The sequence below is a fragment of the Ambystoma mexicanum genome, chromosome 10, assembly GCF_040938575.1.
Source record: "Ambystoma mexicanum isolate Mex_15411 chromosome 10, UKY_AmexF1_1, whole genome shotgun sequence".
NCBI lineage: Eukaryota > Metazoa > Chordata > Amphibia > Caudata > Ambystomatidae > Ambystoma > Ambystoma mexicanum.
Window position 1 is genome coordinate 31,214,544 of NC_090932.1, and position 25,973 is coordinate 31,240,516.

Genomic DNA, 25,973 nt, shown 5'->3' on the forward strand with positions numbered 1-25,973 from the left:
GCATTATAAATGCCATATCATATATCATATCATATCATATCATCCTATGTCAAGAGAAAGGAATTCCCCACAGCCAAAAGGTTAATAAACCTGAGTTGCTGGCCAGCCTCCAAGCTTGGGCAGAAGTGAGGCCAGTTGGAGAGAAGACCCCAGGGGATAGGTTAGACCCTTTGTATCCGAATGAATAAGACCTTCCAGAAGGGGTAGTGGAAGATCACGAGGAAGATAGCATGAGCAATGTTTCTCATCAACCATCTCACTGGGGGCAATTGTGGTTTCTCAACACTTTAGAGTGCCAGTGAGGTCAGGGACTAGTGCAGCGTCCTGCAGGTTCCAGGCCTCTTCAAGGTCTGTAAGTGGACCTGTAATTGTTCTGGCTGTTAATGAGGTAGCGGTTTGAAAGCTCCTGCTCGAGGAGAGGAGACTAGCACTAGAGGAACAGATATAGTGGGATAAGGTCACCATAGAGCTGTGCAAGTTGGTGCTCAAAGAGAAGAAGGAGTCCAACAGATCCACCTCTAGCGAAAGCAGTGGTAGAGTCTCAAACTAGGGTGCCCGGGATAAGTCCCGACGGCACATCCCCAAAGACTTAGTGCATGCTTGCGAAGTGGGGAAGGATATTATTGACTGGGTTGAAGCACGTAAGCCGGCATTCCAGCTGCAGGAGGCGGAGGAAGTACTGTGGGGTGCAGCCCTTATGAGTCGCTTACCAACACCAGGGACTGATGCAATTCTTCAGTTAACTCGTGAGGAAAGTCCCGTTTATGATAGTATGGAGACGGCCCTCCTCAGGAGGGTTTGTTAAAAACCCTGAACGGTATATCAAGATGTTGTCTTTGTTTTCTTTGCCAATATTATTTGATATCAATTTGATATGATGGCAACAAAATTGTGATCAACACTATTATTGTGTATAAATATAATTGGACTGTGCTTATCGATTGTATGAATTACCTCATGTTAATGAAACACTTCATATTCAAAAACAATTTTTCTTTTTACTTAATTTATATAGTGATAGCTCACTTATGATGTCTTGAGAACGGCCAGTGGTTGAAACACGTGTCGGCTTAGTGCTAATGTTAAAGAGAATACTAAGAACTGTCCACCTTTTGTTGGAGCAGTAATCCTGGTCTACGCTTTGCTGTGGCAAAGCCTTCTCACCTTTTTTGTCCTTTTGACCTCGGGACATTTTTTAATCCCGATAGAGATCCCAATGATCAGCAGACAGGTGAACATACACTACATAAGAGGGAGGTGCAGGCTGCTGATGGGGTGTGGAGTCTCAACACAAATAAGCATAAACCCACTAGAGATAGGGCATTTCTTGACAGGCCAGTTTAAAACCTACTGTGGTCCCAGTATGCAACTCAAGGTACATACACTATCAGTGATACATACATCTAGGATAGTGTCTCCTAAGATGCATGTCACTGACCCCTATAGGAACATGTTGAGATCTAAGATAGAATCCTTTACTCAAGAAACACTTTTAGATCCTGAAGATGATCTAGACCCTTTAGATAACATGGCAGACCATGTTGAACCGGGTTTACCCCCAGACCTTTAAGATGGGTTAGCAATACCTTTGAGATGAATGGTAGATGCTGAGTTTACTCAGACCTCAATAATAGAAACAACTCAGGTAGTTGGCAAAAGATACTGTTTTAATATCAATTATCTAAAACAGCGAGTACAACGGACCTCAACAGACATCCCTCATTATGATCTCTCTCGAGACTTCTCAAAGCATTTCATAAAAATTGCATTCTTATAGTGAAAAATCATCATAGGTGACGTTTAACCTGGTTATCACTAACGTCATCCTACGTGGCAAATTACAAAAACCTAATGGTGAGTGTGATAGGTTCTACAAGGATCATCTATGTATACAATCCATGCTTGTTTAGGGCAGTGGAAGAAAATGATTTGTTTCTTAACATCAGGTGGGGCAACTAAGCCCTTCCCCAAAAATATGTCACTATGACCGTCACTAAATATACAACATCTAATTGGCTACACAACTAAAGGACCCTTGATCATGCGGTCCTCTATCAGCGGTTACTTTCCAACCCCCGTCAGTCCCTTCCCAATCTATGTTGGCCGTACGCAGGCTGAAAGCCCAGGTGCTGATGAGCTAGTCTTAACCATAGCTTCCCACCAATTAACATATCCATCCATCATCACCTCAGTGGTCCACTGTCAATTAGGTCTTTGTACTCGACCTTGAACATGTTCTTTGCTCCAGGGAATTCAGAGGAATGAAGGCACACTCTGCCCTAATGCATAGGTGTGATCATCATGCTCATCCCACTTCTCCCCACGTGACTAAAGACAACAAAATTGAGCTTTTAGTGTATTAAAACACTATTCCTTAATAGACCTCTGACATCTTTTTGTTTTTGCCCATGCCTTCTAAACAGGAAGCTTTGTTCTTTCACACGATTTGTATCCAATGTCAGCTCATGCCAGTCTGATATGGCCTTGGCTTCTTGGCTCATCCAAACACGCCATTATGAGTTTTTGCCTGTAATTCACTTGTCTTCCAACTGCGCCAGAATGAAAAGTGGCCTTCCTTCTTTTTGCCCAGTGCTGCTATTGTACGTAGTAGGAACATCCATCTTTTACTGACTGCAATATATTTATGAATGTAAATGTTGGCGCATGCCGCAATCTATTCACTACAAAAGCTAGCCTTTAAGAGTAATTAATTTGCTTGCATTTCTTCGCATGTATACACATGTGAAAATAGCTTGATCTCTTCATTATGTCTGCAGCATAAGTTTCTTCATCTTGATCCACAGATGTCATTTATCTCAATACTTTCTTGATGCCTTATAAAATTGTCTGCATTCTCTAGTCTCTGCATCTCTTCTCTACACATCAGCTTTGCTCTGCATGACGTCACCATTCCTCTTCGTCATTCAACCATCCTGTTTCTTCTGGGATTTCATTCAGACGACCATCGTACTGTCTCGTATGCAGGTATGGTTTCCTCAATGGGAACCTTGCTCCCAGATTCTCCTAGGTATCAGTACTTTCACTGGTACTGCACGTGTTTCACACTCCGGCATCCAACATACAGGTACTGTGGGCGAGATGGCTGAGGTGGGGGTACATAGCTCCGTCAATACAATGTATGTTTTGTGAAATATTATGACACCTTTCTTTTTTATAAACAAAGCCCAGCGCAGTGGCTAGACAACACCTACTGTGAGCATTGTGCTGTTCCACATTTGAATTCACCACTAGAGTTTAAGGCTCAATTTCCTTACGTATCAAAACTCCGGGTGGAGGGAAGGCTTAAAGCACTGATTTAATATATCTTCCCCCCATCTGTAAATGACCTGTTTATGAGCTCCACACAGTCTGTGGTGCATGATAAAACATAGCATGCCACTATGACAAAGAAAACATGGCAAACATCAGTCCCTCTTAACATGACATGGGAGGGCTCCTTAGCAAGTACATGAAACAGACAGTCTAGATTTAGCATGTAGAAATCTGCATTTAATGTATTTCCGCAATCACACTCATTTTGCAGTAATGTATATTTCAAGCTATTTACCCATGTATCCAGATTAGATGGAGAAGGATGGTGGCTTTTGCTGGACAACTAAGCAGCCCAATAAAGCAATATAGGAAAACAAATAGAAACACGTTACAAATGTCTCTGGCAATCCATTAGACTGGAATCTTGTCTGCTATGAAAGTCATAGAAGGCACAAAGGTATAGGCGTAGGGCCTTACGTAGCTTGGGCTTCACAAACCATTTCAAAAGATAGACACATGGGGAAGGTCATGCAATTGGTCAGCAATCCTAGACAGGTCAGGTAATTTGTCAGCAATTTGTGAAGGCTAGGACCAAAAGAGAGGTGAAAAAAGCAGAAATCTCTTATACCTGGTAATAAGCTGTCCTGGAAATCCAAACAATGGCAGCATGGTCCATAGGGAAGAGCTTTCTCCCCGCTGATGACAACTTCATTGCATTGCAGCAAGGAATCTACAAGATGAGAGATGTTGCAGGTGCCATGGTGCATATCATCCAAAAAGACATGGAAACTTAACAAGGTGAACAAGAAGCAGTTGCTGAACTTCTAAAGATCACAGACTTCCTGGGCATATTGCCTACATGTGTTCCAGACTAGTCTATCATCACATGGCCAGAACAACTGACAAATCTGAAACTATCAAGACAGGCTCAGAGACAGGCCATTTCAGAGTCCATCTACACTCTGCTGTTTAGAAAGACGTTCTATGGCATATCAGTGTTGGACAAAGACCTTATGTCCTGGACACTTCATGGGATCGTGAGCTTTTCCATACCAGCAATAACACCTCTGTTGTGTGAGAAACGACAGTCCTGGGGCACCATGCATGGAGTAATTGAGCAATAAATGCAAACCATCCATGAGGTGCCCCATACCCATGTCTGTGTGTTGCACGGGTACTCTACTATTCATGTGTACTTCCTAAAACACTGAGTGGGAACATTCCATGCCATATGCCAGGACAATGCTATGATGAGTCCATGTGAGCAGAATTCAAACTCCACCAAATGCACTATGAGTACAATGGGAATGGAAACTTTAGTAGAAGAGATTTTCTACTACCAAATGAATCCTACATCGTACAGTTCAACCATTCATGTTGTGGTGTGCCTGTGGGGATTGCCAGCTTTATCACGGTCTCAAAGGTGGTGAAATGTTGCAACATCATTTTTCATCCACCAGTGCGGACTGAACTAGTGCCATTAAAGTGGCCTGAAGTGAAGCCAACTCCTGTGAAGTGCCTGTAGTTGTCGCTGAAATGGTCATATCTCCTGAACATGAAGATATACATCACAAGCACCACAGAAATCTTTGTGGCAGCATCAAACAGAGCATTGCAAGCATCTGGTGCACCTCTATTCAGGAAGACATGTTAGATAAGCTGAGCCGAATTAAGCACATTAGAACCCGGCAAGGCGAATCCACGGGATACACTTCATGTGGATTGGCTTGTATCCGAGCCATAGCACAGTGTAATCCTGTGGACTCACTTGCGTGCATCGCATGCCAGGTTCACTGTTGTTATACGTCGGTCGTCGGCTTATTTCTTTTTTTTTCAGGCGACCATGGAAATGGAGAATGGACCACATGTAGTCCCTCCCCCCTTTTCCAAGGTCACCATTTTTTGTGTTTACTTTATTTTCAATGTAAGTGAATAGCTGCCATGGAAAGGGAGATGGGACTATGCGTACTCCATTCTCCCCTTCCATGGTGGCCATTTTCTTTGTTTACTATGGCCGCCACATAAACAGAAAGCGGACCATGTTTCCAGTCCATGGTGGCCATTTTTTATTAACTTTTTTTCCCTTTTTTTTCTGGCTGCGACAGCCGGGGAAAAAAAAAAAACACTAGTACACCGGTCTAATGGGCTGGGGTACTAATGGCAATGAGCCCCTCAATGGCAGGCCATTAACACCCACAGTAATGCCCCCAGGGCCTTTGTTAACTGTATCTATGGGCCCCGGGGGCATTACCTTGGGTGGTAATGGCATGCCGTCTCGGGGCCTATTGCCTCAATATTGAGCTTAGTAGGAAAACTAGCAAAGGAGTGGGAGATACACCTGATGTGGTAGTAAGTACATCTAAGACACCACGCAATCAGTTATATTTTAAACCTATTTCAGAATTGGAACTTGGTTTAATTATTGATAATCTTAAACTGACTAGTTGTAAAGGGGAAGGTTGCCCGGCAATGGTCATAAAGGCTTGTACTCCCACCTTCATAAGCATCCTTTGTAAATGTGTTAATACATCCTTTAGAGAAAATAACATTCCCATAAATCTGAAAAAAGTCTGGTTTACGCCTTTTCTAAAAAAGCCAGGTATTTGCCATGAAATACCAACGAACTACCAGCCTATTACCAACACTCTGTTTTTGATGAAAATTCCAGACTGTGCATCATACATTCAAATCTCTGAATACTTGAATGCCCATGAGATGCTTACCAAACTGTAGACAGGTTTCAGGCAGGGGCATGGGACGGAAACAGTCCTACTTGATTAGAAATCTAGGTTATTACAGATCTCGGACAGAGAGCAAACCGCAATGCTCATGCTGCTTGGTTTATCTGCAGCTTTTGACCTGGTGGATGATGGATAGTTGGTCGCCAGGCTCAAGGATGTTGCAAGCTTCTGTGAAAGTGCTGCCCTCTGTGTTAGTTCACTCCTGAACAACCAGTGATGAAGAGTGTGTAGCAAGGAGGCAGAGGCTGAACTTATGCTCCTTGGCTTCGGAGTTCCACAAGGGACTTGTCTATCCCCCTATCCCTATAATATTTTAACTGTGTCTTTTTTTTTATCTCAGAGAAAGAAAACGGTGTTGGCTTTACGAATTACGCGGATGACACGCAATGTGTCATCTCTCTGTCTGGCAATCATCTAGACGACGAAAAGACTATCAATAAAATATATCATTTTATACAAACCTGGATGATAAGGAATGGTCTTGCATTGAACAAAGAAAATACCAAATTTATTATAATAGGCACAGGGGCCAAATTACGGAAGATGGGTACTGAATACACTGAATTTCTTGTGGCAGGATGAAACATAAAAACTAAAGATAAAGTGAGAATGTTGGGAATTTATCTGGATAAAAACCTCAAGATGTGGGCTCATGTGAGTAGCCTGGTCTCTTCCACTGCTTACTACATTAAGCTTATACCACAGCTTTGTCTATAAATCTCCCAAATCAGCTATGAGACTACATTGAGAGAAATTATATGGTCAAAATGGACTACTACAGTAGCTTGTTAGTGGGCATCGCCAAGTCTGACTGCGCTAGATTGCAAACTTTGCAAAATAGTGCAGCCAGCGTGATAATTGGTCTTAACAGGAGGGATCATGTGCCGGAGACCACATGTAGTCTCCAGTGGATGCAGATTGAGATGAGAATTGAATTCTGCCTCTTATTAATTACTCATAAATGCTTGGCGGGTGTAAGCCCTTTATACTTGAGCGAAGCACTGGTCAATAAATCCAGCACAAGGACTCTTAGGTCAATCAACACTAATCAACTAAAAATACCGGCCTGCAAATTGATGCAGGTGAATAATTGTGCGTTCCCTATGGCTGCACCCAGAGCCTGGAATGCTATGCTGACCAGACCCCTTTCTTACAGCGAGAGGTTGTGCTATTGCCCTGCATTGTTAGACACTCCTATTGTATTGTTTGTCTTTAGTTGTCCATGCCTGTTAGCCTCCAAGACATTTGGGGTGCAATATAAATATACTAAAGAAACCTGCTGGAGAAAACACCAGACTGGACAAAAGAGATTCAAGACGTAATGGGGAGCTCCACTCCAACAAATGGGAGTTCCATACTGGGATCCATTACGGGCTGGTTGATGAATTCACCATTTTTCTTTCAACCCGTTGACCAGCATATTGGACTTCTTGGGAAAGATAGACTTGGGGATTACACATGTGTTCTACATCCTCACACTTGGGATCATCCTGATCCTGATCATTGCTTTATTTCATCATGACAAATAACACTAAATGTTTACAGTGCACCAAAGCTGTAACCTGACTCCCAGATGACAGCTGTTTGGACATTTTTCATAAGAAGAACATCTACCCATCTCTGATTCATCTACAGACAAGCATCATAGAGTGGGAAATGTCTGTTTACCAGAACCTGCCGCAGTCGGCTATTCTCATGAAGATATATGTTTATGTTTTAGTATTTAGTAACCAGTGACCATCTGTACTGTTGTATACCTCTGTAAAGTGCTCTGTTGCTTCTTGATGCTAGGTCTGCCCACAATAAATACAATAATAACAATGAAAATAATAATAATAATAATAATAATAATAATAATAATAATAATAATAATAATAATAATAATAATAATAGCGATACTGCTGTGTGAATGATTTTAAGCAAATGAGTAGTATATTCTGTTTTATATGCTCTTTTGTCTTTTTGCTTTTATTTCTATGATTCTTTAGATGCCTTCATGGGTTGATCTATGACTCATGGGAGGGGGTTAAATGTAATTTAGCAGATTTCTAGGGTGAGCGCATCCCAAGCCATGCACGGTAGGACATCGTGCAATTGCATTACAAATGGATTCAGGCAATGGGCAGAATTCACAATCGAGAACAAAGAATTACATTCAGTTTTGTATTCTGGGATGTGCGCTAATCTTATCTTTGTTTGGGAACTCTCAAGCAGTTTGAGTAAACAAAGCCTCTGACTGTATTCTAAAAGTTTGGGAAGTGTTCCAAACATCCTGGTTCATGATACTAAACAAAACGAAATGTTCTAGTTAATAATAACAATCCCAGAAAGAGCTACAATATTTCCGGGCATAGCAGATATGGAAGAGAATGGATGATTTTAGGCTAGGGGTTATTTAGCAAATAGCCATGGCGCAGTAAGGAGGCAACACGGAACTGGGTGAAAGGTTTAGGCAATTTTCTGTTGGCCTTGCTTTAAACATAAACAAGCAACTTGCTCCTTTTGCTGAACGAAGATAGTGAGGCATGACCTAAGTGAAGCAACTTGCTCCTCTTTGAAGCTGAACGTTGACAATGTGATGTGTTGCAACTTATTGGAGGGACAGCACATTGCTGTGGGAAGTTGACAATTTAGCACAGATAATATAAAAAGGCTGGCTTCGGGGGTGTAGGAAGAAGATCAGCTCCACACAGGTCTGAAGGAGCTGATGAGGCAAACCTGTGGCTGGAGTACCAGAAGCTGGCTGGCGCCACAATTCCATGGAGGCCCACAGGATGGGAGGGGACAGTCTCTCCTTTTTTCTTGCCTGATTTTTTTGAAGCCACTCAGTTGCTTTTCTGGCATTTGAGTCTCCAATAGACTCTGGCCACTCGATGTTGAGAAGAACTGCTACTTTTAATGGAGCTGCATGCTGTCGAAGGCACTCAGCTCACCAACTATTCAAGATTAACTATTTCTGACACCATGGTCAACTCCACTTTACACTGAAACCTTTTACAGAATATGTTTCCTATTTATTGCTGCTTTTTCTGTCCATAGTGATTCTGATAGGTGTTTTTTGGATACAATATTAATGTTTTTTTTGGACTGTGCAGACTACAGGCTTCTGGGAATCCCACCCCCACTTCTCATCTCCCTACCTTCTAAGGATAGTGAGTATGAGAATCTGTTTTAGCAATCTTTAATATCACACTGAGAAAGAGGAGAAGTATTGAGAGGGCAGCTCATTCTCTAAGGGTCTTTGAGATCTGATGAGGTAGACAGTTACTTTTGAAGTGGTCATTATACCTCTGACATGATTGATTGATCTTGAGTACACATAGAGGCAAGTCATTAATCCAATGGAAGGCGCTTACTCATTAATGACACTTTGCATATTAAAGAACTCATCACAAATTGGGTGGTAAATTAAAAGTGGCAGTAACAGAACTATCACTGGCAATACCACTCCACCGGATCACGAGCTGGCACAAATACCACCGACTACAATAATCATCAAGTGCTATTACACCCGGCACTATTACACCCGGCACTATGACAGTCACTGTTAATACAGCCGGAAACACTCAGCGCAATCACAGCTGCATCGCAAGTCCATGTACGGTGGTATTAGCACTAAAAACTGGTGCTAATACTCTCAAAAATATGGCACATTTACCTCCAGCTTCCAGCTGTAGGTATATGAACACAGATGTCAGAAATTAAGCCACAGGTGATCCCAATACACTCCAGAGGACTACATAAAGAACACTCCTACCCCAAACACTTTTTCCAACATCATGCTGCCACTCACCACTGTGAGCTGGGAAAGGCAGCTGTTCATGCTGCTCCTGGAAGCAGAGAGGCAGGCCAACCAGGCCAAGGCAGAGGGAGTACAGGGGGTGGAGGAGGAGGAGGAGAGCCCAAGCAAGGTATGCACCAATCTGCAGGGTCATGCTCTCACCCTGGACCCTCACTGACAGCCAGTTGGTCACCCTGTACCACCCCTACATAGAGACCATAACTAAGCTGCTCACCACAATAGAGAACGGCAAAGGAAGCAGGATCAATATCCAGACAGCCATGCCCCCACTGCTGAAGTGAGGGTCTAGCCTACACTTCCTTGGTATTAACATCTTCCAGCACTCTGTGGCCATGATGCACGGCATGGCAAAGCCCACATTCTGCACAGTTTTGGCCCAGGTGCTTGAAGCCCTCCTGCGGCAAGTTGAACACTGCATCTCAATGCCTACCAACCCAGCCCAGGCCAATGCCATGAAGGCACAATTCTATGCCATTGCCCAAATGCCAAATGTGATAGCTGCCCTGAACTGTACCCATGTATCATTAGTGCCCCCCCAGGCCTACAAAGCTGTGTACCGCAACTGCAAGCACTATCACTCCCTGAATGTGCAGGCAACCTGCAACCCCAACCTGTAAATCACCCACTGCTGTGCCAGCTACGCTGGTTCCACCCACAATTCTATGGTCCTATGGAAAAGCACACTGCCAGGATACATGGAGAGTCAGAGAGGACAATGGCGTGGATAGTGGGTGAGTAAAACTGTCTGCATGCATGTGCTGCAAAGCACTTGACCAAAGACGGGAGTTAAAAACTACACAAAGCATTGCATGAAAAGCAAATGCAAACATTGGACCTGACCGCCTCCTTCACTTACGTCACAGTGCATCCCAGGGAGCATGCACATGCCGGACTTACCTGTATGGAGAAGCTGATGTACACATACAGTAGCAACCATGAACACAAACATGAACACAACGGTGGGTAACCAGGTGATAGAGCGCTCAGACGTGTGTTTCAAAAAACAAACCAAAGTTTGTATATGCCTAGGACTGCTGCAATCCTTTGAGATGATAGGTCTGCCAGACCTCAGCATTAACAAACAAACAAATATGGATCTCTGGATTGTGCTGTCCAAATTACTAATTCCAAATGAACATATTATGAGAGTCAATTGCATACATTAATAGAATTCAAGTCCAATTTAACACATTATTTTCATAAACCTAAAGCTGTTTATTTGATCAAGGTAAAGGTCCAATTTGTGCCAACACGTGGTTTGACCGACTTCAGGCTTTCTCAGGGCGGGGCCTGATATACCATTGCAACCAATTTATACCATGTTATTGCACCATAACAAGTTATAAGTAATTCATGAACCCAAAACAATCCGAAGATAAATATCCAAAAAATCGCCTCATACATTTTGAGCAAATGAAAGTTATGCGTAGAATAAAGTCCAAAAACATAAATCAACCAAGAATTGAAATATTTGAAAAGGAAGGGAATATGGAAGGAGAAAAAACAAAAGCACATTTTATTAGAAGGAACTATTTGTTAAAATGTGCAATCGTATGTATAAATTAGTCTGAACACTGTCGTCAAATATACAAAAGAAAACAAGATGAAAAGATGAAAGATTCTGATTTGTGAATTCCAACATGAATCATGTACTCAAGTCAAAGCCAGGTCGGAAACTGGCCCCAAGGCAGAGCCATAGAAGCGAAGGCTCAGATTAGGCTGTGCCACTATAGATTGTATTAGTGGCTAGTACATGTTATGAGATGATCATATATGCATGCCCCTGTTATCCCAGCTGACATGCGTGTTATAGACCTCTATGTCGTTGTAGGGGGAAGTTCACTTCTCTGTGGCTTGTCTGCAATGTCAACATGGGCAGGACAACTGGGCCCAAAATATGCTGGATTGACCGCTGCACAGTGTCGTGGGTGCTCATAATCCCAGCAGGGGTGTGGTGTGCGTAGCACTTGGATGGGTCTCTTGCCACCCCTTCCTGCTGTTGTGACACTCCGGGGTGCCCTTGGTGCCCTGCCCCATGGCTGCTGTGGAGGGTGACTGATGTGCCACCCCGTCACTCCACCCTGTTGGCATGCCCAGCTTGTTCTTGTGCACTGGGGCATCGTATGCTAGGCTGTCATTTATGCATGCACTTGTTGGGTGGGTTGACTCACCTCCGGCCTGATGGCTGCTGCCTCTGCATCCCCGACTCCCTATATTCCCTCCATATCCAGCACTGCGCTGCACTTTTCCTCCCAGGTGATGAGGACCAGTAGTTCCACAGTGCCTCCTCCAGTCTCCGGGGACTTGCGGCAGTGTTGTGATAGCAGTCCCTGCACCCTGACCCTCAGGTAATTCCACCACTTACTGCAGTCTTCTCATCACAGGTTACACTCACCATTGAAGTCACCTTCTCGCTGATGGCATGTCTGATGGCTGTCCTGTGGCCTTACGCTGCAGACTACCATATAGTTCATCACAGTGGGCAATGACCTCATCTGTGAGGACCGCCAGCTCCCCCTCACTAAAATTGGGTTTTTGCAGATGGTTTTCAGGCACCTTGCCTCTGGTCCTCTCCTGTGACATTCTCACTTGTTTCCAGGTCCGTATGGCTGCAGGAAGCAGAGATATTTGATGGATTGTGTTGTTTAAAATGGCTGCTCCAATGATTCCCGTTCCGGCGGTGACGCAATTTCCATTGGTGCTATTATCGCCGGCATAGCCGGCGGTAGTACTATTTGCACCAAATCTCTGGTGGTAAACATTATTTCAGTGCTGTTTCCGCTGGGTGGTTACTGCGTTACTGCCAGAGTGGCAAGTGTGTTCCTGCCATGTTGCGATGCCAGGCTGATCCCGCAGCGCGACCAATCAGTAATGTTATTTCCACTCTGTGGAAAGTGTGCCAATTTACTGCCAGACTTGTGATGAGGCCCCAAATGTGTTATGTGTAGTGACAATAATAATACCAATGTTTCTTTATTACTCATTTCTCATAGTTAAAAGATTTAAACTATACAGAAGAGTGTAAGATAATTCATTGAGTGTTCATTAATGAGCATTTTGCCAGAAGCATTGGAATAAGAACATTATGCTCGGGGCATCTATTTGAATGTCCTGTTGATTGATGTGTTATATATGGTGCATGTCCTTAATACAAACACAGAGGGTTAATGGCTAGTATGAGCAATGGACAATCAATAATATATATGTGACATTGGTAAACCACTCCTGTGCAGATGAAAGAGAGTAGCCGCTCACTGTAGGAGGCTGGAACCTACTCTCTTTACTGATGAACAGCGACAGGTATATGCTTTTTGCTACCTCTACTCCCACCACAGCCCCTGCTGGGGGGTCTTGGACACTCCCCTGGGGGGGTGGAGGGAAGGCTCTGGAGGTAGGGTGGATAGTAATAGGTTCAAGCTATGTTGTTGTGCCATGATGTTAGGGTAAAAGTGTGTTCTATACCTGTGTTCTCAGCAATGGACGCCATCTTGTCAGTGGAAGCGAGGTCAGGTGGTGGGAATCTGAAATGGAGCTGAACCTGGAAGCTTCCTTTCCAAGCCAGCCTCTGGATAACTCTCCTGGTGTTCCTCTTGGCGACTAAAAAATGCAAGCTCTCACAGAGGAGGGGAGGTGATTGTCTGTCCCTTGGCTTCTGCCATTGTCTGGAATCCCCACACAGCCCCTTAGCCAGAATTCTTGGTCCTTCCCCCGGGGAAAGAGACCTGTAGGCAGTAGTGGAAACGGAAAATAATTGGTGGGCGATCCCAAAAGGGCCGGGTGGGGGCAGTGTTTGGGGGGGAGCTGCCCTAGAAGGAGGGTTTTAGGGGGGTGGAGCTGGCAGTTAACCTCCGATCAAAGCAAATGTCCAAAATAATAGTTTAAAACAGCACTATTTCTTTCATGCTGCTTCTTTTGCAAACTATACATCAATTCCACTTTAAACCGCTTCCATGGCACTGGTGATGAGTTACTTCACTATGCGGATAATAGTTTTGACCAGTGTTGCTGAGTAAATATTCTTTAAAATGCACAATTTGCATCCCATTTTATTTGTTTTTAAATAAAAACTCTCCCTTGGGTGCTATTCCAACAGGGTAATTTCAGTTTGTCATAATTCAACGTTTTCTTTTACTTGTACAACACCCGGCACAGCTCCTGCAGCTCCCTTCTAAAAGCAGTTGGGTGGCTGCATTGTGTGTTATAGTTTCAATGTTAATAGGGCTATTGTTTATTCATGCAATGTTTGTCGCATACCTGTATATTTATTTATTCATGCAATGTTTGTCGGATACAGGTATCCGCCAAACATTGTATAAAATAATAAATAATCTGGGTCCATTTATCCGACAAAAATTGCATAAATAAATAAATGAACCAGGTCGTGGCTGAGGAGTGGGTCATGTCTGAGGACTGTCCCTTCCTCTTGTGACCCCTTGCTTGGGGTCACCTAGGAAGTTACAGTTTGCTCACAGGCGCTTTCTTCTTTTTTCCCGCCATTGCTGACTCTGGTGCCAGATCTCGGATCCAGCGAGAGCCGGCCCAATCACTAGTTCTGCCTCTAGGTGGAAAGACTGGCTGTTCTGGTGCCAGCACACAACGGCATCCTGCCACAGACGCAGCCGCAACGAGAGATGCGCCTGCCATTAAGTGAGGCAAACTGATAAAAATACCAGCCAGCCGCAGCTGCAGCTGGCTGGCACTTCTATCAGTCACTGTAACTTACTCTGGTGACCCATCGCGCAAGGTGTCGCCAGAGGAAGTTACAGTCTTTTTGTTTCACCCCCCCCCCCTCACCAGGTCACTGAGGCGTCTTTGACTCTCAGCGAACCTTGGGACTCAGTGCCATATTTCTGTGTTTATAAAAGATGTCTTGAAAAGTGCACAATTCAAGACATCTTTTATAAAGCTTTGACGACGGACAATGTCCGAGGAGTCTTTGTCCGTCGTCATAGCTTTATAAAAGATGGCTTGAATTGTGTACTTTTCAACCCATCTTTTATAAACATAGAAATGTTTAACACATTTCGATATTTTTAAAAGAGGCTTGAAAAGTACACACACCATAGTAAAGTACGCATATAAATATATAAATGCTTACATACATTTACATTTTTGTTTGGGTACCTTACTGTGGATTGTGTACTTTTCAGGCCGTGTCCATCCTGAAAGCCACGTGCCCAACTGAGTGCCCCCCTCGATTTCCTACCCCACTTAAAGCCCTGTGTGTACCTACCCCTGTAGAGGCCGGGTCTGGCTCTCCCCTCTTATTTCGTGCGCTCTTCTGTAACTTTGGCTGTGCCTCTGTAGAGGTACGCTCGTCTGAGGGTCTGAGGCTTCTCTCAATTCATGGTTGGATGTGTTTCCTCAGTATCCTGATCATCTACTTGTGGTGCAGGTTGACATTACGCTGTGAAGTGTTGCTAATGTCATTTATTGTGGGTTGTGAATACTGTGTTTACTAATTATAAACCTCGCCCTTAGTTCTTTCTGTGGCAGTTCTTTGATGCTGACTTCAAGATAGTTATTCGAAGCCGGACTCCGGGAATCTTAAGGGTCTCATTTATTTCGGATTGGCAACTCTCGTGGGCTCTTTGGTCTCACCCAGTAGCAGAGGCAGCTTTTGGTGCTGGGGGGCAGCCCATAGGGTGCCAGTGGGAGGCTGGAGGGGCACTGGGTACCGGGGGAAGCTAGGGGTTGTGGAGGCAGTTGCCACCCCTGCTCTCCCCCTGGTTCCACCACTGCTCTTAGACAGCAGAATGTTCCTGATTAGGGAACTCCCGTCCCCTGCACACGGTCTATAGCTCAGGACTAAGCCAAACACGTTTACATTTTGTATAGGTAGGTAGATTTCCTATTGCTGAAAGTTTATGACTTTTAGCTGTATTTGTGTTGTCTATGCCTATTAATGAATTATAACAGTTAACTTTAACTTAAGGGTTTCTTATAACGCGATTAATAGAATAGGAGGTTGGTTTCTAAGCGCAGATCCGGGATTCGAACCTCTGTTGCTCTTTGTGGTCTTGTTTCCAAGACCAGCACGTTGCCCCTGTGCTATCCACCGTTCAAAACGTATTTAAATAACATTCAAATAACCATTCAAAAGTTAACTCAATACAGAATTTATTTTTCATATGGCCCAACGCGTTTCGAGTAAACTCTTCATCAGGGGTGTACAATCTTTAATTTCGACAAAAACAGTCAAATGAAAATCAATCAATCGATTGGTTGCTTGCATTTTTGATAGTATACATTTTTGAAAATTATTCATACTTTCATATGAAAAGTTCCACTTAATTACACTGATTGGTGTTTTAATGTCCTTCGACAATAGTTGGGATCATCTTTGTATAGTTAATACCAAATTATTCTGGTCAAACTTTTAAGTTCTGATCCATGATGTGGGTCTGACCCAGGGGTTATTTCTGAAACATGGTCCAGATATGTTTGATTCAAACGGCCTGTTTTGTTTTCAATCCCCCCACGACTTTCACTATTCAATTGAGCTGTGAGTTGGAAAGTTCCCCATCCTGCTTTAGGGCTAAGAGTCTTGGCTTGTACTGTTGTTTGATGGTTCCCCGATGTTCTATGGAATAGTCTCTGAATTGCGCTGCCTGCATACTTTACTTTAGAATGTGTAAAGTGCATGCAGGATAGCAATGGAAAAAGGCCCTGACATGCCACACACTGAGGTTATCTCTGCTAGTGTAGTCCTCTGAGGGTCCAGCTCCTGGAAAAAGGCCCTGACATGCCACACACTGAGGTTATCTCTGCTAGTTTAGTTCTCTGAGGGTCCAGCGGCTGGAAAAGGCCCTAACATGCCACATACTGAGGTTATCTCTACTAGTGTAGTCCTCTGAGGGTCCAGCTGCTGGAAAAAGCCCCTAACATGCCGCACACTGAGGTTATCTCTGCTAGTGTAGTCCTCTGAGGGTCCAGCTCCTGGAAAAAGGCCCTAACATGCCGCACACTGAGGTTATCTCTGCTAGTGTAGTCCTCTGAGGGTCCAGCTGCTGGAAAAAGCCCCTAACATGCCACATACTGAGGTTATCTCTGCTAGTGTAGTCCTCTGAGGGTCCAGCTGCTGGAAAAGGCCCTGACATGCCACATACTGAGGTTATCTCTGCTAGTGTAGTCCTCTGAGGGTCCAGCTGCTGGAAAAAGCCCCTAACATGCCACATACTGAGGTTATCTCTGCTAGTGTAGTCCTCTGAGGGTCCAGCTGCTGGAAAAGGCCCTGACATGCCACATACTGAGGTTATCTCTGCTAGTGTAGTCCTCTGAGGGTCCAGCTGCTGGAAAAAGGCCCTGACATGCCACACACTGAGGTTATCTCTGCTAGTGTAGTCCTCTGAGGGTCCAGCTGCTGGAAAAGCCCCTAACATGCCACACACTGAGGTTATCTCTGCTAGTGTAGTCCTCTGAGGGTCCGGCTGCTGGAAAAGCCCGTAACATGCCACACACTGAGGTTATCTCTTCTAGTGTAGTCCTCTGAGGGTCCAGCTGCTGGAAAAAGGCCCTGACATGCCACACACTGAGGTTATCTCTGCTAGTGTAGTCCTCTGAGGGTCCAGCTCCTGGAAAAGGCCCTAACATGCCACACACTGAGGTTATCTCTACTAGTGTAGTCGTCTGAGGGTCCAGCTCCTGGAAAAATGGTACGTGAATTGCCTTTTGTTTCGCGGCTGGGATATATAACCTGCTGCTGTTGAATGTGGTGCCTTGTCTATGAGAGGTTTACATGCAGCCCTGCCTTTATTTTGGAAATGTTCTCAACTCTTTGTGCTTCACAAATCAGAACTTTGGTTCCTGTTGCGGACGACACCTTGTCTGGGAGTCATTTTGGAGCGAATTCGTTTTTGTTCGTGTGTGTTTCCAACTCTATTTTCCCGATATTTGACGCAATTGTTGTGTTGCTTCTTTCCCATCAGGTATTGCTTTCACCTCAAGAAAGTGCAAACAAAGAGCAGGTGAACGCGGGCGCCATCTTTCAAGCTAAGTGGGGTGTATATATGCAACTGTCCAAGAGGCCCCCTCTGCCACACTATATGTATTCAGGACTGAAATCTTGGGCAGCAACCAAAAGTCATGTATTTTCAGCCTGAAACCTACAGACTGAAGGCCACGTTTACATGGAAGGGTCTTCAGGGTCACCCAGCTATCTCTAATGCTGCACTAGGTGGGCAGTGCCAGTGGGCCCTGGACCCTGTGCCCTTCAGTGCAAGCCTTTGAGAGCATCAGTGCTACATTTGTTGTGCTGCTTCTCCAACTATCCCTTGTTCTCCCTCTCTTCTCTTCACCCTCAGCGCTGTGAGGTGGGCTTACTGTGATATGAAGCGCTATACACCACTCAACATAACATCCCATTGCAGTGTGTCCTTCGCACTACCCGACTCAACTGCCGTGCCAGAGGCCATCCAAGGAACCAACATTCCATTATGCTATCTCCTTCCTCATGGCCCTCTGTGCCCATGTTTGCTGCTACCCATAGCCTAACTCACAGCACTTTCAAACGGCCTTAACAGGGGTGCCAAGTGATAAACAAGCAACTGGCATAACATGGCACAAGTCTGTCTTCTTTTCATGCTGTAGCCACGCCCAGAGTCTCTGTTGCCTGTAGACATCTAAGGTGTGGCCATATGGCAGATCAGCACAAACTTCATGACCCCTTTTCTGTGTCTCACTGGGGTTACGGAAGGGCCACGTGCACGCAGGGAGCAGTCTACGTAAGGAGTGCCCAGCGGTGTCACCATCATGGTGGCGTGGATTTCCTTATGGTCTCCTACAGGTTCTCTTGTTCACTTCTTTTCTCAAACTCACAAGATATAGCGCCAAGTGGCGCTTTCGCTCAAGGGCACATAGTCTGAGATATAGTGCCAAGTGGCTTCTTGGCTCAGGCGCACACACTCTGAGATGTAGCGCCAAGTGGCTTCTTGGCTCAAGGGCACATAGTCTGGGATATAGTGCCAAGTGGCGTCTTGGATCAAGTGCACAGTTCCAGGGATCTCAAATCCGGCCATTTCTTGGCGCAGCCCCACAATTTCTGAGATACAGCGAGCGCCCTGGCGCTTCTGGGCTCCAGTGGGGAGGGGTTCAGATAAACACCTATTATCTCCACGCTCTGCTTGGGGCAGAGTCAGGGTGTGATAAACTATACAGCGTTAGTGTGGTTCCTGTGATGGATGGAGTTATTGTTCTTCCCCAGGCTCATGAAGGAGCATTGAACATGGGCCAATGTGTCAAAATGCATTGACTGCCTCCGATGCCCTCCAGAATGCAAGCATTCTAGTCGGACTGTGGGGGGGAGTGGATAAGTGGGGACACATGGGAAGAGGGAAAAACGTGTGGGGGGCACCACACAGTGGGATTACAAGAGGTGGGATGGACCATCTCGAAAATGGCACGCTGGCAGAGAGCACCTTGATGGGAGTGGCCTTCGGATAGCGCCTTTTGCAGAGTCAAGTGTCAACCCCACCCCTCCTCCCCCCATCGTGTGCCAGCGAAATTCCGGATCACAGGCTCCGACATTAAAGCACCCTCCGGCCTCTTCGATCAAGACCATGGTCTCAGGGATGCTGCACCCGCTGCTTTTTGTATCACTCTCATGTTCTCGGGGATGAAGTTCCCGCTGCTGTTTGTATCACACTCATGTTCTCGGGGATGAAGTTCCCGCTGCTCTTTGTGTCACAGGCATGCTCTCAGGGATAAAGCACTCGCTGCTTTTTGAGTCACACTCATGCTCTCAGGGATGAAGTTCCTGCTGCTTTTTGAATCACACTCATGCTCTCAGGGATAAAGCACTCACTGCTTTTTGAATCACACTCATGCTCTCAGGGATAACGCACCCCCTGCTTTTTGTATCACACTCATGTTCTCATGGGTAAAGCAGCCGCTGCTTTTTTATCACACTCATGTTCTCAAGGATAAAGCACCCACTGCTTTTTGCATCACACTCATGTTCTCAGGGATGAAGTTCCCGCTGCTCTTTGTGTCACAGGCATGCTCTCAGGGATAAAGCACTCGCTGCTTTTTGAGTCACACTCATGCTTTCAAGGATAAGGCACCCGCTGCTTTTTGTATCACACTCATGTTCTCAGGGATGAAGTTCCTGCTGCATTTTGAATCACACTCATGCTCTCAGGGATAAAGCAGTCATTGCTTTTTGTGTCAAACTCATGTTCTCGGGGGTAAAGGAGCCACTGCTTTTTGTATCACTCTCATGTTCTCAGGGATGAAGTTCCCGCTGCATTTTGAATCACACTCATGTTCTCGGGGGTAAGGCATCTTCTGCTTTTTGTATTACACTCATGTTCTCAGGTATAACGCACCAACTGCTTTTTGTATCACACTCATGTTTTCAGGGGTAAAGCGCCCACTGCTTTTTGTATCACACTCATGTTCTCAGGGATAACGAACCTGCTGATTTTTGTATCACACAAATGTCTCACGGAAACGTACCTGCTGCTTTTTTTTATCACACTCATATTCTCAGGGATAAAGCTGACGCTGCTTTTTGTATCACACTCATGTTCTCAGGGGTAAAGCACCCGCGGCTTTTTGTATCACACTCCTGTTCTCAGGTATAAAGCACCCGCTGCTTTTTGTATCACACTCATGTTCTCAGGGATAAAGTTTCTGCTGCTTTTTGTATCACACTCCTGTTCTCAGGTATAAAGCACCCACAGCTTTTTGTATCACACTCATTTTTTCAGGGATAATGCAGCCACTGCTTTTTTATATCACACACATGTTCTCAAGGATAACACACCTGCTGCTTTTTCTATCACACTCATTTTTTCAGGGATAAAGCTTCTGCTGCTTTTTGTATCACACTCCTGTTCTCAGGTATAAAGCACCCGCAGCTTTTTGTATCACACTCATTTTTTCAGGGATAATGCACCTGCTGATTTTTTATATCACACACATATTCTCAAGGATAACACACCTGCTGCTTTTTCTATCACACTCATTTTTACAGGGATAAAGCACCCACTGCTTTTTGTAGCAGACTCATGTTCTCAGAGATGAAGTTCCCGCTGCTTTTTGTGTCACACTCATGCTCTTAGGGATAAAGCACTTGCTGCTTTTTGTATCACACTCATGATCTCAGGGGTAAAGCATCCGCTGCTTTTTGTATTAGACTCATTTTCCCAGGGATAATGCACCTGCTGCTTTTTGCATCACACTCATACTCTCAGGGATAACGCACTTGCTGCTTTTTGCATCACACTTATGTTCTCAGGGATGAAGTTCCCGCTGCTCTTTGTGTCACACGTATGCTCTCAGGGATAAAGCACTCGCTGCTTTTTGTGTCACACTCATGCTCTCAAGGATAAAGCACCCGCTGCTTTTTGTATCACACTCATGTTCTCAGGGATGAAGTTCCCACTGCTTTTTGAATCACACTCATGTTCTCGGGGGAAAAGGACCCGCTGCTTTTTGTATCACTCTCATGTTCTCGGGATAACATACCTGCTGCTTTTTGTATCACACTCATGTTCTCAGGGATAATGCACCTGCTGATTTTTGTATCACACTCATGTTCTCAGGGATAACACACCTGCTGCTTTTTGTATCACACTCATGTTCTCAGGGGTAAAACACCCGCTGCTTTTTGTATCACACTCATGTTCTCAGGGATAACGCACCTGCTGCTTTTTGTATCACACTCATGTTCTCAGGGAAACACACCTGCTGCTTTTTGTATCACACTCATGTTCTCAGGGGTAAAGCACCCGCTGTTTTTTTTATCACACTCATATTATCAGGGATAATGCACCTGCTGCTTTTTGAAACACACACATGTTCTCAAGGGTAAAGCACCCGCTGCTTTTTGTATCACACTCTTGTTCTCAGGGATAATGCACCTGCTGCTTTTTGTATCACACTCATGTTCTCAATGGTAAGGCGCCCGCTGTTTTTTTTTATCACACTCATATTCTCAGGGATACTGCACCCACAGCTTTTTGTATCACACTCATTTTTTCAGGGATAATGCAGCCACTGCTTTTTTATAACACACACATGTTCTCAAGGATAACACACCTGCTGCTTTTTGTATCACACTCATGTTCCCAGGGATAAAAGACCTGCTGCTTTTTGTATCACACTAATGTTCTCAGGGATAACACATCTTCTGCTTTTTGTATCACACTCATGTTCTCAGGCATAACGCACCAACTGCTTTTTGTATCACACTCATGTTTTCAGGGGTAAAGCACCCACTGCTTTTTGTATCACACTCATGTTTTCAGGGGTAAAGCACCCACTGCTTTTTGTATCACACTCCTGTTCTCAAGGATAACTCACCTGCTGCTTTTTGTATCACACTCCTGTTCTCAGGGATAACACACCTGCTGATTTTTGTATCACACTAATGTCTCAGGGAAATGTACCTGCTGCTTTTTTTATCACACTCATATTCTCAGGGATAAAGCTACCGCTGCTTTTTGTATCACTCTCATGTTCTCAGGGGTAAAGCACCCGCAGCTTTTTGTATCACACTCCTGTTCTCAGGTATAAAGCACCTGCTGCTTTTTGTATCACACTCATGTTGTCAGGGATAAAGCTTCTGCTGCTTTTTGTATCACACTCCTGTTCTCAGGTATAAAGCACCCACAGCTTTTTGTATCACACTCATTTTTTCAGGGATAATGCACCCACTGCTTTTTTATATCACACACATGTTCTCAAGGAAAACACACCTGCTGCTTTTTCTATCACACTCATTTTTTCAGGGATAAAGCTTCTGCTGCTTTTTGTATCACACTCCTGTTCTCAGGTATAAAGCACCCGCAGCTTTTTGTATCACACTCATTTTTTCAGGGATAATGCACCTGCTGATTTTTTATATCACACACATGTTCTCAAGGATAACACACCTGCTGCTTTTTCTATCACATTCATTTTTACAGGGATAAAGCACCCACTGCTTTTTGTAGCAGACTCATGTTCTCAGGGATGAAGTTCCCGCTGCTTTTTGTGTCACACTCATGCTCTCAGGGATAAAGCACTTGCTGCTTTTTGTATCACACTCATGATCTCAGGGTTAAAGCATCCGCTGCTTTTTGTATTAGACTCATTTTCCCAGGGATAATGCACCTGCTGCTTTTTGCATCACACTCATACTCTCAGGGATAACGCACTTGCTGCTTTTTGCATCACACTTATGTTCTCAGGGATGAAGTTCCCGCTGCTCTTTGTGTCACACGTATGCTCTCAGGGATAAAGCACTCGCTGCTTTTTGTGTCACACTCATGCTCTCAAGGATAAAGCACCCGTTGCTTTTTGTATCACACTCATGTTCTCAGGGTTGAAGTTCCCACTGCTTTTTGAATCACGCTCATGTTATCGGGGGTAAAGCACCCGCTGCTTTTTGTATCACACTCATGTTCTCAGGGGTAAAGGACCCGCTGCTTTTTGTATCACTCTCATGTTCTCGGGATAACATACCTGCTGCTTTTTGTATCACACTCATGTTCTCAGGGATAATGCACCTGCTGCTTTTTGTATCACACTCATGTTCTCAGGGATAACACACCTGCTGCTTTTTGTATCACACTCATGTTCTCAGGGGTAAAGCACCCGCTGCTTTTTGTATCACACTCATGTTCTCAGGGATAACGCACCTGCTGCTTTTTGTATCACACCCATGTTCTCAGGGATAACGCACCTGCTGATTTTTGTATCACACTCATGTTCTCAGGGAAACAAACCTGCTGCTTTTTGTATCACACTCATGTTCTCAGGGGTAAAGCACCCGCTGTTTTTTTTTATCACACTCATATTATCAGGGATAATGCACCTGCTGCTTTTTGAAACACACACATGTTCTCAGGGGTAAAGCACCCGCTGCTTTTTGTATCACACTCTTGTTCTCAGGGATAATGCACCTGCTGCTTTTTGTATCACACTCATGTTCTCAAGGGTAAGGCGCCCGCTGTTTTTTTTTATCACACTCATATTATCAGGGATAATGCACCTGCTGCTTTTTGAAACACACACATGTTCTCAGGGGTAAAGCACCTGCTGCTTTTTGTATCACACTCATGTTCGCAGGGATAACGCACCTGCTTCTTTTTGTATCACACTCATGTTCTCAGGGATAACCCACCTGCTGCTTTTTGAATCACACTCATGTTCTCAGGGATAAAGCTGCCGCTGCGTTTTGTATCACTCTTATGTTCTCAGGGGTAAAGCACCCGCTGCTTTTTGTATCACACTCCTTTTCTCAGGTATAAAGCACCCGTTGCGTTTTGTATCACACTCATGTTCTCACGGATAAAGTTTCTGCTGCTTTTTGTCTCACCCTCATGTTCTCAGGTATAAAGCACCTGCAGCTTTTTGTATCACACTCATTTTCTCAGGGATAATGCACCCGCTGCTTTTTGTATCACAGTCATGTTCTCAGGGATAAAGTTTCTGCTGCTTTTTGTGTCACACTCATGTTCTCAGGGTACAAGCCCCCGCTGCTTTTTGGATCACTCTCATGTTCTCAGGGATAACTCACCTGCTGCTTTTTGTATCAGACTCATGTTCTCAAGGATAACTCACCTTCTGCTTTTTTATATCACACACATGTTCACAAGGATAACACACCCGCTGCGTTTTCTATCACACTAATTTTCTCAGGGATAAAGCACCCGCTGCTTTTTGTATCACACTCATTTTCTCAAGGATAACGCACCCACTGCTTTTTTATATTCCACACATGTTCTCATGGGTAACAAACCCGCTGCGTTTTCTATCACACTCATTTTCTCAGGGATAAAGCACCCGCTGCTTTTTGTATCACAGTCATGTTGTCAGGGATAAAGTTTCTGCTGCTTTTTGTGTCACACTCATGTTCTCAGGGTACAAGCCCCCGCTGCTTTTTGGATCACTCTCATGTTCTCAGGGATAACTCACCTGCTGCTTTTTGTATCACACTCATGTTCTCAAGGATAACTCACCTTCTGCTTTTTTATATCACACACATGTTCACAAGGATAACACACCCGCTGCGTTTTCTATCACACTCATTTTCTCAGGGATAAAGCACCCGCTGCTTTTTGTATAACACTCATTTTCTCAGGGATAAGGCACCCACTGCTTTTTTATATCACACACATGTTCTCAAGGATAACACACCTGCTGCGTTTTCTATCACACTCATTTTCTCAGGGATAAAGCACCCGCTGCTTTTTGTATCACAGTCATGTTCTCAGGGATAAAGTTTCCGCTGCTTTTTGTGTCACACTCATGTTCTCAGGGTTCAAGCCCCGCTGCTTTTTGGATCACTCTCATGTTCTCGGGGATAATTCACCTGCTGCTTTTTGTATCACACTCATGTTCTCAAGGATAACTCACCTGCTGCTTTTTGTATCACACTCATGTTCTCAGGGTTAAAGCACCTGCTGCTTTTTGTATCACACTCATTTTCTCAGGGATAACGCACCCACTGCTTTTTGTATTACACTCATGTTCTCAGGTATAACGCACCAACTGCTTTTTGTATTACACTCATACTCTCAGGGATAACGCACTTGCTGCTTTTTGCATCACACTTATGTTCTCAGGGATGAAGTTCCCGCTGCTTTTTGTGTCACACTCATGCTCTTAGGGATAAAGCACTTGCTGCTTTTTGTATCACACTCATGATCTCAGGGGTAAAGCATCCGCTGCTTTTTGTATTAGACTCATTTTCCCAGGGATAATGCACCTGCTGCTTTTTGCATCACACTCATACTCTCAGGGATAACGCACTTGCTGCTTTTTGCATCACACTTATGTTCTCAGGGATAAAGTTCCCGCTGCTCTTTGTGTCACACGTATGCTCTCAGGGATAAAGCACTCGCTGCTTTTTGTGTCACACTCATGCTCTCAAGGATAAAGCACCCGCTGCTTTTTGTATCACACTCATGTTCTCAGGGATGAAGTTCCCACTGCTTTTTGAATCACACTCATGTTCTCGGGGGTAAAGCACCCGCTGCTTTTTGTATCACACTCATGTTCTCAGGGGAAAATGACCCGCTGCTTTTTGTATCACTCTCATGTTCTCGGGATAACATACCTGCTGCTTTTTGTATCACACTCATGTTCTCAGGGATAATGCACCTGCTGATTTTTGTATCACACTCATGTTCTCAGGGATAACACACCTGCTGCTTTTTGTATCACAC